Genomic DNA, 20424 nt, shown 5'->3' on the forward strand with positions numbered 1-20424 from the left:
AACTTTGACCTACCCTCGTAAAACTTAAAACTTTTCCAACACTTTTGAACGGTTTGTGCTAAGGCTTTCATATTTCACTGGTGTTTAAAATTTTCTTTGTGTACCAAAATTTTTTTACCTTGTTCACCACCCTTTTGAAAAAGCTGCCATACGTGGTCATCAGTGTTTCTCAAACACATGTGTGAGAGAGAGAGAGAGGATGAGTTGTGGGGGGGGGTTAATAAAAATCAAGCTGTGGAAACAATATTCAGTGTTTCACACGATCATGGTGGATTGTTAAAAGAACGCTTTATACATGCATGTACATTATAAGAGAATTTTTCTTTTACAGTATTTTTTGCTTACTCGCAAGTTTCCTTCACAGGCACTTGGGGTCTGGACCCCCCCCCCCCTTTCCATTTTTTTCTTTTTAAATATGAGGTCGAGACACCTTTTTCCTATTTTTGTATTCTAATATGCACTCTATGTTATCAATAATGTAACTCTTTTGTCTCTATATACTGTTTTTAAATATACCGTTTTTCGACTGATACATAAAAAGAGAGAAGGCTTGCAACTCTTTTCTCGTCGTCTGCCTCACCTCGCTTAAACTTCGCCTGATTATTTATCTAAAGCATAAGAACACATGGAATATGCATACATCAATAAATTTGTTACACATTCTTCTTCCTTTTCATATTTCCATTTAATTTTTATGTGCCCCTGATTTGGAAATATTTCGATTAAATCAACCGCATCTAGGGTAAATTTTGTTGATGTGGAAAAGGGGGGGGGGGGGGTGAGACCCCAGGTGCCTGTGGTTTCCTTGTAGAGTTCAGAAGAGAAATCTACGGAAGCCCATTTAGGACCTATCAAAAATATTTTTGAATTCGATATAACGAATTGTAGAATTTGTTATAACGAATTTAATTCGTTATTACTATTTCTTTGAATTCTTTATAACGATTTTAATCTGTTATAACAATTTTGTTGATTTCGTTATAACGAATTCCAAAAATTGTTATAACAAATTAAATTCGTTATAACGAATTCTAAAATTTGTTATAACAAATTAAAATTCGTTATAACGAATTCAAAAAATTGTTATAACGAATTAAATTCGTTAAATCAAATTCAACAATCAGGGCCTATAGAAAAATATGTATGAATTTGATATAACGATTTGACGAATTCGTTTTAACAAATTTAAATCTTTATAACAAATTAGACTATTCGTTTTAACGAATTTACATCGTTATAACAAGTTTCAGAATTCATTTTAACGAATTTATTTCGTTATAACAAATTTTTGAATTTGTTATGACGAATTCAACAAATTTCTTATAACAGATTAAATTCATTATGTAGAATTCAAAGAAACTGTGATAACGAATTAAATTCGTTATAACAAATTCGACAATTCGTTATATCGCATTCAAAAATATTTTTGATAGGTCCCAAATGGACTTCCGTAGAAATCCCCCTAGCATTGATTTATCTCGAGATGACTGATAACTTGATGCAGTTTTAAAAAGCCCTATGCAATATTATTAGTCTGCAATGATAACGACACGACCCCACGAAAGCCTAGAAGGGTCAAATAAGAAAAATGAACAAAATAAAAAAAGTCGTCATAACGACTTTTTATCTCGTAATTACGACTTTTAATCTCGTTATTACGACTTATTAAGTCGTAATATTTTTTTTATCTCGTTATTACGACTTGATACGACTTAGGAAAGTCGTAATAACGACTTTTTTCTCGTATAATAACGACTTTTTATCTCGTTATTACAACTTAGGAAAGTCGTAATAACGACTTTTTATCTCGTTATTACGACTTTTTATCTTGTAATTACGACTCTCTTAAGTCGTAATAACGACTTTTTATCTCGTTATTACGACTTTCTTATGTCGTAATACCAACTTTCTTAAGTCGTAATAACGACTTTTTTCTCGTTATTACGACTTTTTATCTCGTAATTACGACTCTCTTAAGTCGTAATAACGACTTTTTATCTCGTTATTACGACTTTCTTAAGTCGTAATAACGACTTTTTATCTCGTTATTACGACTTTTTTTTGTTTTCCTAATTTGACCTTTCCATATTACGGAAACGTATAACCGTCTCGTGTCGTTGTGTTTTACCTCAAAATGACAAAATAAAATCAGTGTGATCTTCCAATAAAATATATATAGCGTCATGATTTTGTCAAGATGTACAATGAGACCAGAAAATTACGATAATTGTTTGATGATTTAAATGCCCTGTTGACTTCAACCAAAGTATAATATATTTTTGCGTAATATCAATGTTGTTGCAATTAATAAAATGTGTAGCAATATTCTACCAGTTTTATATAATGAGAATAAATAATAGGGTTCCATTTATTACGCTTTCACGTCGATTTTTTGACAGTTCTTGTCTGTTAACGTACGTTTGTCATCCTAAGTTTGAACAACAATTTAACTGTATTGAAAAAAATAATCATAGCCGAAATTGACCTCTCTTTTTATGCATACCACTCGTATCAACTGTGAGGCAATTAAAAAATGAACTGCAAATCAAACGATTCAATACTTTATAGTATATTGACAAATCTATGTCATCTTTGCTTAAATGAGTATTACAAGTAGTTCAAATTTGGATGACTTAATTTTCTTTGATTTAGATTAGTTGCCTATATGAAGTGGTCACATAAACTTCGAAAACGGGAGGGGCTTAGCCCCCCCTTTTTTTGCACAGATAAACATAATTTAGACATTGGGGCCTAGCCTCCAAAGGTTTTTTTTTTGTTTGGTTGGTTGGTTTAGCCCCCCTCTCCCGGTTTCAAATTTGCATCCGACGCCTATGTGTCATATATAATATGTTGAAATAATGTCTGCAATGCGTAGCAGTAATGTCTGCGACATTCAATATTTAGCGGTATAATTTATATGAATTATCTAAGTTCGTCATTGATGAATTCCACTTTGATAAATTAAAGTTTGTAAGTCGTCCAAAACACGTCAAAAAAGTGTCTTTCATTAGAGATTGTTGTCACAGATAAATCTGCAAACTTTGAAGCAACCGTTTTGGACAATATTATAATAAAAAAAAATATCGCGTTCCAACTCAACAACTCGAGACCATTATACGTTTCCGTACTTCTATGCTTACGTTACTAAAAGGATGAGATAAGGAAAAAATTCAAAATGAAAAAAAAAAATAAAAAGTCGTAATTACTCGATAAATACGAAAGCCGGATAGGCTCATTTTTGACAAGACAAAAAAAAATATTTAACTCGTTATAACGAGATAATTATCTCGTAATAACGAGTTAGTATCTCGTTATAACGAGTTAGTATCTCGTTATAACGAGATAACTATCTCGTTATAACGAGTTAGTTATCTCGTTATAACGAGATAATTATCTCGTTATAACGAGTTAGTTATCTCGTTATAACGAGTTAGTATCTCGTTATAACGAGTTAGTATCTCGTTATAACGAGTTAGTATCTCGTTATAACGAGATAATTATCCCGTTATAACGAGTAAGTTATCTCGTTATAACGAGATAATTATCCCGTTATAACGAGTAAGTTATCTCGTTTTAACGAGTTAGTATCTCGTTATAACGAGATAATTATCTCGTTATAACGAGTTAGTTATCTCGTTATAACGAGATAACTATCTCGTTATAACGAGTTATTTTTTTTTTTATCTTGTCAAAAATGAGCCTATCCGGCTTTCGTACGATAAAAAGTCGTAATAACGAGATAAGAAGTCGTTATTACGTGATAAAAAGTCGTGATTACGACTTTCCTAAGTCGTTATAACGAAATAAAAAGTCGTAATTACGAATTCCCTAAGTAACAACGAGATAAAAAGTCGTTATTTCGAGATACAAAGTCGTTATTACGACTTTCTTAAGTCACTGTCTCCCACATGTCCCCTCCCTCATCATATTTCAAACAATTTAAAAGCGCACTCGCTCTTTTGTTATTTATAAAAACTAATTAGTCTCTCTCTCTCTCTCTCTCTCTCTCTCTCTCTCTCTCTCTCTCACCTTTCACAGTTTTCACGCTCTATTGACCAGCACTGGTCACGTGAGCTGACCCTGAGTGAGAATTCGTCACACTGATATTAGAGTCTAACTCGAATAGCAGTGATTTGCATTTGCTTCTGCAAAAGCCTTCCAAGCAATCTATCAAAGCATTCTTTCATCATCAAAGACACAGAAGAAGATTACTTCAGACTGAGGTAAGTTGATTTTTATTGTAATCATTAGTTTTTTGTTTACTTTATACGTTTTTGTTGAAAACGTGATCATCGGTGAGTACTCGATTGTTCCCGCCGCCATTTCAGGTCACTGTCTAATGTTAGCCACACATTCATTTTGGTATATGAAACATTTCTTTACATCATTACCAAATTTTGTAAGTTAAACATATTTATTAGACTGTAGATAGTAGACAATATTTATTTCCAATCAAGGGCCCCTAGAGAGGCATGAAAGATACATTAGTAGACAAAGGCAATACATTATCAATAGGGAGATAAATTTAAAAAAAAATTGTAAAAGTAAAGTACATACAAAGCAAGTTGTTGTGCTTTACAATTTCATATTAAATGATTAGAGAGGTAGTTTCCAAGTTGAAGTAAAACATTCATATTTTCAACAGTCATGTAATGATCCAAAAATATTTTTGAGAACTATCTAAGCTATTAAAATTTTTATTATGTTTCTGTGCTTTATTTAGAAGTTTGGTTCTTTTTTCTTTGTAAAAAGGACAATCTATGGTAAAATGTATTTCATTTTCCACTACGTTCAAATGACATTTTTCACATATCATAGGTGTCGGAAGGGGGGGTACTAGGGGGGCTTAGCCCCCCCCCCCATTTTTTTGCAAAGATAGACACAATATAGGCATTGAAAACTGGGGCTTTTGTTGTTGGTTTAGCCCCCCCCCCTTTCAATTAGCCACATACCCCACTTTCAATTTGCTTCCGACGCATATGCATATTCTTTTATCTCTTTCTAGTCCAATATATCTACCAGTTTCAATTTTAAGCCTGTGAGAAGATATTCTTAATCTGGTTATGTCCCTTCTAAAGTCAAAGTTATTCAGTAATGTTAAATATTCTTCACATTGGAAATTACTTTTCAGCTTTACATAAGAATCCAATTTTCCAGGAGAATTTTTTTCTTTAGAGTTGAACCAAGAGCAAATAAACTTTTTTGAGGATTTGAGGCATTTTTTGATATTTCTAAAATTTTCAAAAATTCAAGTATACAAGAGAACCAGGAGTCTCTATTTGTACTCATCGTCTCAAAAGCCACGGTCCAGAGTCCGCATATAGCTCTCTCCTACCCATGGCTGCTTGATCACAAAAAGTGTTGTTATCTTGAATATTTACGCCTCTATATTGTGACGTCACGTTCAGCCAATGACAATATTTGTTTCCATCGCAATCAAAATCAACAATTGACATCAACAGTATACAAAAAATGTTCCATAAACTGCGATTGGGTAATGAAAGGTCGCAGCAAAGTCCATTATCCTACTATGCTTTACTCGCATTGGTCAATATTTTAATGAGCTGCAAAATATTCTCTTCTGATTCAACCACGGCCAGAATGGGAGAGGATCGTACATTTTGGCCGTGGTTTGCGACAATGACTTGTACTAAGTGTTTTGGAATTAATAAAAGCATTGTACAAGTGTAGCTTGTCAGGTTCTGAAAAATTATATACATTGTCAAACGAGATACCATTTCTGAATCGTGGTGAATGAGGATTAAACACACCCCATATTTCGCTGCCATATAACAGTATTGGCTTAATTGTATGGTCAAAAATATGTAGACTAGTTTTAACAGAAGGATAAAATGCTAAAATATCTTTACATAACTTAAAATAACATTTCAAACCTTTTTTGTACAATGCATCTTTAGCCTGCGAAAAAGTACCTGATGCAGTGTAATAAACACCAAGATATTTATAATTGGTAACATTTTCGAGTATACTATTATTCAATAAAAATTTATTCTTCAACAGTTTACCAGATTAATAGCGATTCTCTGTAACCACTTAAACTTCTTTGCCACGCATGGTCACCGATTTTGATGAAACTTTGCCCATTATTACAACTTGACACCAGAAACATATATCAAATACAGTTTCGTTGCTATGTGTCTTGGTTGCCATGGTAAAAGCCAGAAAAGTGGAAAAAATTGAGATTATCAGCTACTTTGAATCTTTATTAAGCCTTAATAAAGACTAAGAAAAACAAACAAACCATTCTCCAAAAAACATGACACCTTGTTGCCACTTAAGCTATAAAGAAACTATTTAGAATTTATCTCTAAGTAAGTGGTAACCATGGGTACATTTGGAATACATTTTTGATGCTGAAAAATGCTGAAAAACACACAACATTCACAAATGATAGATGTTACATGATCAAACTCATTCAACAACTTAAGAAAAACAATAAAAAATATTTGACCTTAAGTAATCAGGTATTGGCAATATTATTCAAAAAATAACTTTCATGGTTGCTATGGTAATGCAGTGTTACCATGCAAAATCTGTTGCTATGATTGGGTTAATGCTACTATCTTGAGGAAAAACAATAAAATTCATGACTGGCACTATACATCCTTAGGACCTTGCAACACTGACAACATAAGAAAAATTGGAATTAATTGTTTCTTTGCAGTGTAACCATGGAAACAACATTCTAGTTGATTGAAGTGATATATATATATATATTTTTGCTGCTTTAGGAATTTACTTACCTTTTAATCAAAGGAACATATTATTTGACAAACCTTGAATAGTACTTATCTGGTAGAACTAAAGTTGAATATCATATATTGATAAAGTTTGTTGAAAATACAACACTGTTGCTATGGTTACCAAGAAGAGAAAATGTTCGATTTTGTTAATTTTATGTCAATATTAAACCCTATGTGCCAGCTTTTTGCATCCAGTTAAAGATTGGATGGTAGTCAAAATTTAAAGTCAGGTTAGTTGTTTATATATATCAATCATTGAAGTTTTGGGAATCTACATACAAGGGTACGTATCCAAGGAAACAGAATATTTTTCAGATTTGTATGCATGTTTTTTTTCACCTTATTTCCATAGCAACACTCTATTTAAAGAATTGAATTTGAATTTTTTGAAATGTGAAAATTAGGGTTACACCAACGCCTTTAAAAATTGATCATCAGCTATAGAGAAATATGCTTTTTTAAAAGATAAGATAAGATTTAAACACTAAGAGAGTAAATTTAAAATCCCTTCGTGGTATTAAAACCATGGCAACCATTGCCAACCTATAAGAAATATCATATTTCGTCCTTGGTATATGTTACAAGGATCTCTTGTCTATTATTTGCTTGCATTTCAACCTATAATTAGGGCCCCGCTCTGCGGGCATCCTATAGTGATCAGTCTGTCCGTCCTTCTGTCCGTCCCTCCTTCTGTCTGTCTGTCCACCCGAGATCTCTTGTCCGGAGCATATCTTCTCTCTCCTTGGCCCAATCTGGCTCATACTTCACCCACAGAGTGTCTTTGGGCTAAGGGTGTGCAGTGACCTTGAACCATGTTTCTAGGTCAAAGGTCAAGGTCATAGCAGAATTATATGAAAAATCCTTGTCCAGATCATATCTTCTCTCCTCTTAGTCCAATGTGGCTCATACTTCACTCACAGAGTGCCACTGGTCAATGGATGTGCATGACCTTGAATGAAGTTTCTAGGTCAAGGGTCAAGGTCAAAAATAGCCTCTCTGTTTAAATTCTTGTCCAGAGCATATTTTCTCTCTCCTTGGCCCAATCTGGCTCATACTTCACCCACAGAGTGTCTTTGGGTAAAGGGTGTGCAGTGACCTTGAACCATGTTTCTAGGTCTAAGGACAAGGTCATAGCAGAATTATATAAAAAAAAATCCTTGTCCAGATCATATCTTCTCTCCCCTTGGTCCAATGTGTTTCATACTTCACTCACAGAGTGTCACTGGTCAATGGATAAGCAGTGACCTTGAACAAAGTTTCTAGGTCAAGGGTCAAGGTTAAAAAGCAGCCTCTCTGTTTAAAATCTTTGTTCGGTGCATAATTTCTTTCCCGTAAGTCCAGTCAGACTCAAACTTTACTAATTGACTTAGGGTACGGAACATTTGTGATTTTCCCTCCATATTTTGATAGAGGATATGCAACAATTTTCATAGAGGATATGCAACATTTGTGATTTTTGTGCCGTTTTTTTGATAAAGGGTATGGAGCACTCGTGATTTTCGTGCCATTTTTTTATTATAACAAGGATAACATAGAAGCCCTTTAGACTCAAACAACACATCCCTTAATAGTACACAAATGTTCCTCTTCAAAATAAACCCTTTTCAGCTACCTTACATTTTCATGTTCGTTGCTGAAAGCGGGGCCCTTTGAGATGGCCACCATCTCAATGATATCTAGTTGTTTTTATTCTTAAGTGTAAGACTTTATAAAATTAAATGAACAAAATTATTACTTTTAAATACTTTGTTTCCATAGTAACGTATGTAATAGTTGATTTACCAAACATGTTAATCATGCATTTAAGACACCAGACCTTCAACTTTCAGAAACAGTCATTGCCACTTGTTTGCTTTGCTGCAAACATTAACTATGGGACTCTGTACATGTTGAAAAATGCCATTTTTCAAACTTTAGGACATGTTGCTATGGTAACCATAACACATAGCAACCAATTTTTGCCTGATTTGAATTTACAGTATCAAAGACTTTTATCATAGAGAGTTTGGAGAAATTCTGAGACTATGTGTGCCACAGCTCCTTTATAAAAGTTCAAGTCATTACAGAGAATGGCTCTTAATTAAAAACTAAGACTTGTTTTATCAACATTCACACTTAAACACCATTTTTGACAAAATTCATCTAATGTGTTTAGCTTTTGTTGAAGACCATTGTCTGAGGTTGATAACAGAACAACATCATCAGCATATAATAATCAATGTATTTCTAAACTATTAAGTGTACCAGGGTTCAGTGTACTAGACAACATACTTTGTAGATCATTAATAAATATTTTGAATAAATTTGGGCTCAGATTGTCCCCTTGTCTTACACCCAGTTGAGTATAGAAAGGTTTTGTTAAATAATTTCCTATTTGAATATGTGACCTGCTTTTGGAATACATATTTTTGATTAAATTGTAAAATTTACATCCTACTCCCATTTGTAGCAGTTTTAACTTTACACCATCATGTAAGACAGTGTCAAAAGCTTTACAGAAATCGACAAAACATGCATTTAGTTATTTATTAGTTTTGTGTGCTTTATACCGTTTAAATAAAGGTGCAATTATAGCGGGAAGTGTCTTCATGCATAAAGACTGTGCATGCTCTTGGGGGATGTAAATTTCTTCCATTCTAATTAAATTTCAGGTGTCCAAAACATGTTTGTTTTATAACCAATAATAACAAAAGTCATCATTGGCCATGTAGTGCTGTGCATAATTATTCTAGAGTTGCATTTTCAGATGCAGACACGTGTAGTATCAGGGAGGGTGGGGGCAGCTAGGAAGAAATATGAAAGCTTATTTAATGAAACTGTGAAAAGCAATCTATACTACTATATTAAAATAATAGACTCGAATTTTTGGCCTTTAATACCGATAAATCGGAAGAGTACTGTCTTTTGTTTTATATATTTTAAACATAATTGGTACTTGAAGATTACCAATTTGTTTTTATTTTTTCTCAATTAACCTTCGCTAATTAATAATCAACGAAAATTCCTCAGAAAATTCCGGAAATCATCTGGATTTTTTGGATTTTACCATCTTGCGCATGTGCGTTACACTCACGCTAAATCAAGTACTAAGTTATATTTGTTATTTTATATTTCTCTAATAAGAAATAAGAAATCATAAATATATATGAACAGAATATGTAGCAAATTTCCAATGAAAATTTACACATATTTGTATTATCTTTCTGAGTTTATCCATTACAAATGTGATATTGTGGCAACGTGGGTAATCATTCGCCATCTCGGAGACACATTTATTATATGTTATTTATGTCTCTGGCCATCTCAACGGGGGCAAAAAGCTCATGATCGTAGGAGCAATATTAATGTAACTACCCGATTTTATTTTATCCCTCCTTTCTTTTATGCTTTTTTGAGGTGAAAGGGGGGGGGGGAGTGGTGTTACAACTCCAGCTAGAATAACATCTTAGTGAAGTAGGCATTCTTTTTCCGCCAAAAATTACAATAACATTATTTTCATTTCTTAACTTTGAAATAAATCGAAGTAATTAAAAAACGTCAATATAACCGATATTTTCAATTTGAAATGTGTCTAAATGATTGCAACTTGAATTTGTTCGCCATGTTTACTATTACCTTCACTGCTGAAATTTATAACGCGGTAAATATGAAACATAAACTAAGGGCAAAGAAATATTTGATTCCATGCAAAAAATTCACATTATATTTTTTAGGAGTGTAGTGAAATCAATAGCATTATTGTAGGTTTATAGCTTTGTTATGTAAATACATGTAATGACCTCTGACCCTGGTCTGTCAACAATACGGTGAACACCCCTTGCAATGCTTGCGCCGTGCATTTCCCATGTGAACCATCAAAGAAAGCATTTTATTGTTTATATTTCAATTCACCTCCAAAAATTTCTGTAACTTTCAAAAAAGTGGGTGAAATATGTAAATTATTGTTATTGATCTTCAGTACGTTATATAGAAGGGACGGTCTGTTCTTCTAAATATGTAATGGTTGTCATGGTAACTATGCTTGATAGGTAGTGTGAAGTCAGTCCTTGCGATCCGTACTGTTCATTCTATCAATGCTGCTAAAATATCAATCGTTTGTAAAATATAAACCATGCATAGTAAATCTCAAAACTATGAGGTGGGACAAAACTAAGATTAAAAAAAAAATTATTCATTGATGAAATGAATTAATTTAATCGTAGCAAACAAACTAACGTTTTATTAAATCGCCACAAGAAAAAAATACACCAGCGTGAAAACAAGTTGTCTTCTTCAGCAGCCATGACAGTTCTCAAGTGTTGTAATGACTTTTGATCGTTTAATACTGCAGTAGATTACCTTTTGTTATCACTAAACAGATATATAAATGTTTATGAGATATTTTTTTTTTAATTTCTGCTGCATTATTTACATATGAAGTAAGAAAAATTCCCATATTCAGTTCAAGATCCCGCTCCCAAATTCTCATTGACTGTTCCAAAATAGAATCAGTCAAGGTCAGTAAACTAAATATTTTGGAAAAAATTAGGCTCTGAATAATTACATCAGAAACATTTATTTTAAAATGTTTCTGATTACATTGTATGATTTCAATTAAAAAATGGAATGATATTGTATCATCCAAAAAGAGTTGTAAACCCCCCCCCCCCCACTGCAGTGTTAAAAATGATTTCAATTAAAAAATGGAATGATATTGTATCATCCAAAAAGAGTTGTAACTCTTTTATTGTTGAGGTCATATTTTGAACAAGTTGAGACCTGCAGTGTTAAAATTGTTTCAAAATTTGTTACACCTTTAGTTTAATAATTGATTTGTGTAAAAATACCAGCTTAACACATTTCTTCATTTTCATTACTTTGCTTGATATGTATCAGCAGTGCTGAACTCTTTGTTGTTGTCGTCGTATTTTCAATAAATATCCATAATTTCTTTTATTAAATTTGTTAGGAAAGGTGAAATTTATGTAGCTTTTTTTGTAAGCTCCGGCGTGATTCGAACTCATGACTTGATTTATAGCTAACTGGGGGTCAAACCCATTCTGCGCTACGCCGTTACGCAACAATTTTGCAAAAAAACAAAAACCCACCAGAATTATATTCACATTCATTGTTTATCTCAAAAGTACCTTACAATATGAATGTGTCGATGTATCTATTTTGTAAATGTCCGATATGCACATGGATGCATTCATAACAATGTCAACCCGTGCACCCAAAGTCTAGTAAAAATAATAATAATAATAATTTAAAATAAAAATTTTCAAAAAATTAAGAAAGGAAAATTGACCAGACATAAAAAACCTATTTTGGGGGAGGGAATGAAAAATTATGATAACTTACTTGAAAAAAAAAAAACCCTGAAAATTTTAAACTACCTGAGGATGCTACCATATCAATATAACAAATGGCTTTGCTGTTCTTGAGTAGAAGACTTTTAAAGATTTTTCCTTATATTTATATTCCTTTGTAAAAATTTGACACCCCATTGTGGCTCCTCCCTACCCCCAGGGGTAATCATTTGAATAAACTTTAATCTACACTACCCAAGGATGCTTCCATATCAGTGTGACTTAACATGGCTTTGTTGTTCTTGAGAAGAAGATTTTTAAAGTTTTTTCCTATATTTCTACGTAAAACTTTGATCCCCCATTATGACCCCACTCTACCCCTGGGGGTCATGATTTGAACAAACTTGAATCTACAATACCTGAGAATGCTTCCATATCAATGTGACTAAACATGGCTTTGTTGTTCTTGAGAAGAAGATTTTTAAAGTTTTTTCCTATATATTCCTATAGAAAACTTTGATTCCCCCTTGTGGCCCCACCCTACCCCCAGGGGTCATGATTTGAACAAATTTGAATCTATACTGCCTGAGGATGCTTACTTATCAATATGACTAGACAAGGCTTTGCTGTTCTTGAGAAGAAGATTTTTAAAGTTTTTTCTTATATATTCCTATGTAAAACTTTGAACCCCCATTGTGGCCCCACCCTAACCCAAGAGGTCATGACTTGAAAAAAAAAAAACTTGAATCTACAATACCTGAGAATGCTTCCATATCAATGTGACTAAACATGGCTTTTTTTTTTAGAAGAAGATTTTTTAAAGATATTTTCCTATATATTTCAATGTAAAACTTTGATCCCCATTGTGACCCCACCCAACCCCAGGGAGTCATGATTTGAACAAACTTGAATCTACAATACCTGAGGATGCTTCCATATCAATATGACAAATCATGGCTTTGCTGTTCTTGAGAAGAAGATTTTTAAAGATATTTTCCTATATATTCCTATAGAAAACTTTGATCCCCCATTGTGGCCCCAACCTACCCCCAGGGGTCATGATTTGAACAAACTTGAATCTACACTATTAAATAAAGGTTTCCTATAAGTTTCAACTTTTTGGGGCCAGTGGTTCTGGAGAAAATTTTTAAAATATGCCACCAGATTTTCACTATTTCTGAATTATCTCCCCTTGAATGAGGGCATGGCTGAAATTGGCCAAGTGGTTCTGGAGAAGAAGTCGAAAATGTGAAAAGTTTACAGACGGACGGACAGCTAGACGGACAGACAGACTACAGACAAAATGTGATCTGAAAAGCTAACTTGAGCTTTTAGCTCAGGTGAGCTAAAAAGGGGTATGTCAAACTTCATAGGCTGACACATATTGATGAGAGGGACTCAACAAAAAAAAAATTTCGACCTTGACCTTTCCTTTGACCCTTATATTTTTCTTAAATTTAGATATTTGTGAGAACTTGTCAACTGTTCATTTTTTTTTTACCTGTCCTTGACCTTCCTTGTGACCTTTGACCTTACTAGTTGCATTTAATATCAGTTTCAAAGAAACTATTGAAGATATTTTTATCAAACTTCATATACTTTTATTAACATATATTTGTGAGAGCTATTAAAAACTGTCATAATTTTCTGATCGTAACCTTCCATAATTGTGACCTTGACCTTACTATTACTCTTTTATCTTAATCTTTTAAACAAAGAAGCAAGATACAATTTCCTTTTCATGTTGCATTACTAATGTATACATCTTCACTAGCCAAGGGTTTCTGATATTTGATGTTTCTCTTCACAATTCCTTGGCCTACAGTGTTACAAAAATGTAAGGATTTTTTTTCTCAAGTTGTGATTGGAATAAGTGTTTGCTAATTAGGTGTTTTACTGTATATTGAAATTCAAGAAAATTAACTTTGTTTTGTAATAAAGTTTTTATTATTATAGAATGGAGCCAAGACGATCTACAAGAATTCGACAGCGCCCCCGGTGGTTCAGTGACTACGTCGTGGACTTTCCTGTAAGTGATAAGTGATAAAAGATTCACTTGTAACAAATGTTATTTAAGAAGGAAAGGGGAGGAGGGAGGGGATTAGAGTGCTATTTGATTTACATCTCCCTCTCTGAATAAATTTAATTATACTTTAAACTTTTTATAGCAAGATAGAATTTTGTTGTTATATCCCACTCTCTCTGTAATTCCTCTGGACCGGACTTTGAATAGAATAGAATGGTATTTATTTGCCATTCATGGTCCCTTTGGGGACATAACATAGATACTAGCTGCAATAATGTAGCCCTCTCCAATTTTTTTAAATCTGATATTTTCAGGAGAGGGCTACAATTCCACTGCATCTCCATAATGGTGCGAATATATTTTTTAGATACGGCCGACTGCAGGCAAAAATTGTTTTTATATATAACTTACTTCCAATAAGACGGAAATGTTAATCACTGTCAACAACATAGCCCTTTTTTAGCGAAAACCATGTAAAATAAATCTGCTTGTTTACCAATTGTTCTCCTCAGCAGCCATGACAGTTCTTGCATGATGTACTGAGACTTGCGCTTGAAAGTAGAATCACTTGATAAAGTAAATGTTGTTGTTGATAAATTTTTGTGTTGTATGGTATCACTAACCATCGATAAATAAAAGCATTCAATGTGATATTTTTTTCATACACAGCAATGGCATTACATTTTTTTCACTTTAAGTATTTAATTCTGTTAAATAAAAGGATCTGAACTATGAATTCAAATTGTGATATTTACATTTGCTGTTTTTTCTACTAAGCCAACTGTGAAATTAATTTGAAATTCATTTTTGTGTATACTCACGCGTAGAAATATACATGGAGAAACTCGCACTAAACTGACGTCACAATGAGGCTACAGAGACGTAAATAAAAATGTAACGATATAGTGCAGCAAGAAATTCAAATATTGAGTATATTATTGGTGCTTTTAAACTTGTAAAATGTAAATATAAGGAATGTTTTTAAGTTTAGTGTGAATTATTTGCATGTAAATCACACAGACGTGCACGTAGGCATATTTTTCATGAAGCACTAGCGCACTTCATGAAATATGCCAACGTGACAAGTCTGTGTGATTTACACACCAATAACTCACACAAAACTTAAAAACATTCCTTAATTAAGTAATACAGATGTTTATATGACCTTTAATGATTGGTTAATCTTTGTTTAGCACTGGTTTATTCCAATATATCATTTTTTTTTTGTTATTTGATCTCCGATCTTATTGCCTCATTTTATCGATAAGTGTTAAAAAATTTAGATCCCAAGCAGTACATTTTTTTTTCACTTTAAGAATTTAATTCTGTTAAATAAAAGGATCTGAACTATGAATTCAATCGTGTTAAGTAATACAGATGTTTATGTGACCTTTAATGATTGGTTAATCTTTTTTAGCAGGTTTATTCCAATATACAGTGTATCATGGATTTGTTAATAATTATATTTTTAATCATACGTTAAACTAGCTAGTAGGAAAAATAATACATAGAGATCATTTAGTAAAAATCCATATTAAATTTCATTTAAAAAGTCTTGTTTTTGCCCCCTGTATATTTACCAGACAAACTTAATCTATAGATATTATGAGCAAAGGTTGCTCTTCTGAAAACGGTGATTTTCATGGCCTCTTGCCCTTGGTCAGGTTTTGGTGTTAGAATTTTAGCTCTTAGGCTATAGATATAGTTTTTGATAGACACAATTTTAGCAAAAGTTATTTCCTGTTGGTCACCATATTGGGCGTATATACAAGCCCAAACTCCTTCATGATTCAACCAATTTAAGCTTGTCATACTGGGTAATTTGTTGGAAGATAACACAATTTTTCTTAGGAATAAATGCATGTTAACACAAGCTTCCTTTAATTTGTAATTTTGGTATTTTAAAGATTTTGGCCCTTGTATATATTTCTGCCATACAAGTTTAAGATTGGTTGCTCAAAGAGGAAAATTCACTAGTTGCACCTACAATATGGCAGCCAACGGGAAAGAACTCTTGCTAAATTCAGGCCTATCGAAAACTACCTATTGATTAATATAGGTTGAAAATGCAATCATTCATTCAAAATCCTCTATGCTCTTAAGTATTTAAAATACAGACTAAGTGCATGGTTATGATAAACACTTAGAGTTCTTCTTCCAAAATTGGGAAATTCAAGGCCCCTGAGACAGGGGTTTTGTAATTAGGGTGGGGCTCCATGATGAGCATGTATGGAAATATTTACTCTGAAATATGTCCCCTCTTCCTCCTGAGTCACTCTGGTGATCTTTTTGCTATAATTAATGTATCTGTTTTTGTCTGTCATCATGAGTCAGCCATTAACATTAATTTAGAACATTTTCAGCTTCTTCTACAGAACCACTGAACCATAATTTTAACATATTTTGGCATAAAGCGTCTATGAGTAAAGTGGAACAAAATTTGTGAAAATCATGGTTCCTGCCTCGCTGGACCTTAGGGGTGGGGCTAAAACCATCAAAATTAGTGTAATCTTTAAAAATCTTCTTTGATCCTGGAATTTAAGCTGTTGAACTGTTCCCATTATTGTAATAAGCATTGAATCCTCTACCAAAATTGTAAAATTCATGGTCCCTGGGTCATGGGTTCTGAAGTTAACAGAGGGGCTTTAATGATCTGTGAAAATTCATGATTTCTTTAAAAATCTTCTTTTCTCCCCCTGTATATTTAGCACTGATGAATAAACTAGAAGCTTGCATGGTTAGGTGGCGACCATTTGATTGGGGGGGGGGGGGGGGGGGGCAAATTTTACTGAGTCAGATTATTTATTTTCATGTTGGTGAATGACAGATTATTTATTTCCAATAAGATTAAGAACAGATTGTATTTTTTTTCATCACTGAAAAAAGCCTGACAAGGAAAAAAAAAAAAAACAAAAAAAAACATCAAAGTCCATAACATATCTCTTAGCTCACCTTAACGAAGTTGGGGAATTTTATGCAATACCCTCGGCGTCCCAGATTAAAGTTTTTGGAGCAGTTTTCTTTTCAAGTACTTCTATGCCCTATATTCATCAGAGATGCATGGAGGATGCTTAAGATTTATTTCATTGTACCAGTCAAGGTTTCAGATGCTGCAATTTCAGCTAAAGAATGACCAGGTTAATGTTTTTGGAGCAGGTTAAACTTTTTGGAGCAGGTTAAACTTTTTGGAGCAGGTCTCTTCTCCAAGTAACTATAGGCCCTATATTGACCAAACTTGCATGGATGAAACATCTAAGGATGCACACTACTGAATTTGTTTCGGATGCTAGATTTGATCTACAAAATTTCTGGATGAGTGACCAGGTTAAATTTTTTGGAGCAGATTTCATTTCCAAGTAACTATAAGCCCTATATTGACCAAACTTGCATGGATGATACATCTAAGGATGCACACTACTAAACTTGCTTCAGATGCTGGATCTGACCTATATTTTCTGAATGAGTGACAGGTTAAAGTTTTTGGAGCAGATCTCATTTTCAAGTAACTATAAGGTCTATCTGAATCAAACTTGCAGGGATGATGCATCAAGGGATGAACACTCTCAAACTTGCTTCAGATGCTGGATTTGACTTATATTTTCTGGATAAGTGACTAGCTCTAAACTTGCTTTAGATGCTGGGTTTAACTTGCATTTTCTGGGAGAGTGATTAGCTTAAAGTTTTTAGATAAGGCCAAATAAAAAAATATGTGTGGTTCCGGTTACCCGACCTTCCCTATTTTATACCCCCGACCCTAAACTTTTTTTTGGCAATTTTCATATTTTTTCCGGAATTTTCCCCGATTTCCATCAATGGCTCCAGTTTAAGTTTTAGTTTCAGCAATGACGGCCTCCTTGCAAAACGTAGTGCAAGTGTTTAATAGTGTTAAATCCAAAGCAAGCTGGCATGTAGGTGTCCCCTACCAATATTGACTAGTATATTATCACACCACATCTAAATGCCATATGCAAAGCAGTGATAGGTATTATTTAGAAAAAATTAAGAAAAATCATTTTGTTGAAAAAAAAAAAAAAAAAAAAAAAAAAATCCCTACCTACCTACCCTAATTTTTTTGGAAGTGTAACCGGAACCACACATATTTTTTTGTTTGGCCTAAGTCCATATATCCCAAGTAACTGCAAGCCTTATCAGACCAAAATTGCAGAAATGTTGCATCTAGGGATGCACACTACTAGATTATTAGCTTAGTGTGGGACTTTGCTTTACTTAAAGACAACATTCATTGAGGTGAGCTCTGTAATCTCTGATTACCTATGTTTTTATCTGTTGTTATGTAGGCATATGGCTCGTCGGCTTATCCCCAGTTTCTTTGACCAAACTTTAGCATTGGCTATAGCTTTTGAACAATTGGTGCTTCTATATTGAACATGTGTATTTCATGTGACCAGACTTTTTGTGGGTGAGACTTCTGATTAGTTATATATATATATATTTATTTATCATTTCTATTCTTCTTTTTGATATGGTATTTTTTCTCTTTTAAGGTGCGAAGGTCCAGGGTGAAGCCGATGGTGAAGGTTGATGATGCTCTTCAGCAGCCTGAGGAGGTGGCACTGCCACTTCCTGAGCCTGTACAGGCTCTACCTCAGGAGAAGCTTGAGCAAACTGTAGAGGTGGCTGAGCCATCTCCTCAGTTTGCGATAGCAGCTCCTGAGCTAGAGCTTGTTCAGCCTGAGGAAGTGAGTCTGCCATCCCCACAGCCTGTCATAGCCCTTCCTTGGCTGGAACTTGAGCAGACCGTAGAGGTGGCACTGCCATCTCCTCAGCCTGCTCAGGTTCTAGTTGAGGAGGAGGCTGGGCAGACTGAGGAGATGGAACTGCCGTCTCCCCAGGTTGTTGAGGGTCATCCTCGGCTTTCTAGCCTTGGGTCACCGATGACAGAGATCCCTCCTGAGCAGCCATCACCCATGAGGGAACCTGTGAGGCGAGGCTTTGCAGCATTAGGAGGAGAGTTGGTGCGGCATTTGTTTAGGAATGTGGATGTATCTTTAGTAACTGGTATTCTTTTTCCTATTCTCACATCTTTTTAAATAATCTCCCCCCTTTTCCTTCAGTCTGTTAGGTATAAAACTAATGTTTATATTTAAATAAAAGTAATTTTTTTTCTAAATTCCCTAAATTTTTTCACTATAAATATTATTAAATTTTCTCCTTTCATTTCAATTTCTAAAGGATAAAACTTGATTTAGATTTGAGTTAGTTAGATTTTCTCCTAAGTCAATTGTAATTTCCATCTAGGAATCTCAATACACAATGTCATTCAGACATAAATAATTCAGGAATTATTAACTTTTTGTTAATAACATAAATATACCCCCCCCCCCTTTTTTTTTATAACTCTAATTTTGTAAGACCATACTGAGTTTAAATAAGTTTAAAGTTGTCCTTATTTTCTCCTGGATACTACATCTAAATATCTCAATGCAAGCACACACCGTTATTTAGATGTAGTTATTCAGGAGAATAACTAAATGTTAAGGTTTTAGTTGATAAATAGGGCCAAGGTCTTCATTTTCCTCCTGTTCTTTAATTTTAATCAAATCTAAAACAAAAGTAAAATTAAAAACTTATGAAAAATTTAACAAGAGGTTAATTAAATTATGAATTTTCCTAAATTACAATAACTAGTGATTAAGTTTAAATTTTTCTACAACTAAAATAAGTCAACTGATCAAGTTACTAGGTTTGAATTTTTCTCAAACTTACAATAACTCAGCGATTTGGTTTAAATTTTCCTTAAACAACAATAATTTAGTGATTAGCTGTGAATTTCACTGAAACTACAGCAACTAGTGATTAGTTTTAAATTTTCCTAAACACCGAATGGTTTGGTTAATTTTTAAAATCTTTCTTTGGATTTTGTGTTCATTTAAAGTTTACCTTAGTATCACCATCATACAGGCATTGACATTAATCAAAGTTATAATAAAAGCTTATATTCGTTTCTTAAGACTAAGTCTTAATTCCCTCTTTCTTGTTTTCATTGATAAATAGGGTTAAATTTATTTTCAGAATCCATTAATTTCAATTTTTCAGGTTTAAAAGTTATTCAAATTTTCTGAAAAGAGAAATTAAAATCGTTAAATTCCTGAAAAGAAGTAAAATCTAGAGCTTTCATTGTAAAGAGGGTTTCTTTTCCATTTTAAATTTCCATTTTCATTACATGTACTTCCTGTGTGTGCATGATGGGTTCAGTATTTTGTTTGACATTTTGTATTTTATATGTTATTTTGTACTGTGCATTCATTTTATGTATATCTCAGATAAGATGATAGGCCTTGTTGATTGTAAACCTAAGTATTTATTTGCTTTATTAAGTAGGACT

At 33.3% G+C, this 20424-nt stretch overlaps 1 long non-coding RNA gene across 1 annotated transcript; it reads left to right on the forward strand.

The window, feature by feature from the left end:
- The first annotated feature begins 4119 nt into the window (after positions 1-4119).
- LOC133196284 (uncharacterized) lies at positions 4120-18677 on the forward strand. The gene is made up of 3 exons (XR_009722310.1): positions 4120-4223; positions 14009-14081; positions 18584-18677. It is a non-coding gene; the product is annotated as an uncharacterized LOC133196284 (long non-coding RNA).
- The last annotated feature ends 1747 nt before the right edge of the window (positions 18678-20424 follow it).

This window comes from Saccostrea echinata, unplaced genomic scaffold (genome assembly GCF_033153115.1).
Source record: "Saccostrea echinata isolate AGI-Se365-2 ecotype Australia unplaced genomic scaffold, CSIRO_AGI_Sech_v1 ptg000030l, whole genome shotgun sequence".
Classification (NCBI taxonomy): Eukaryota; Metazoa; Mollusca; class Bivalvia; order Ostreida; family Ostreidae; genus Saccostrea; species Saccostrea echinata.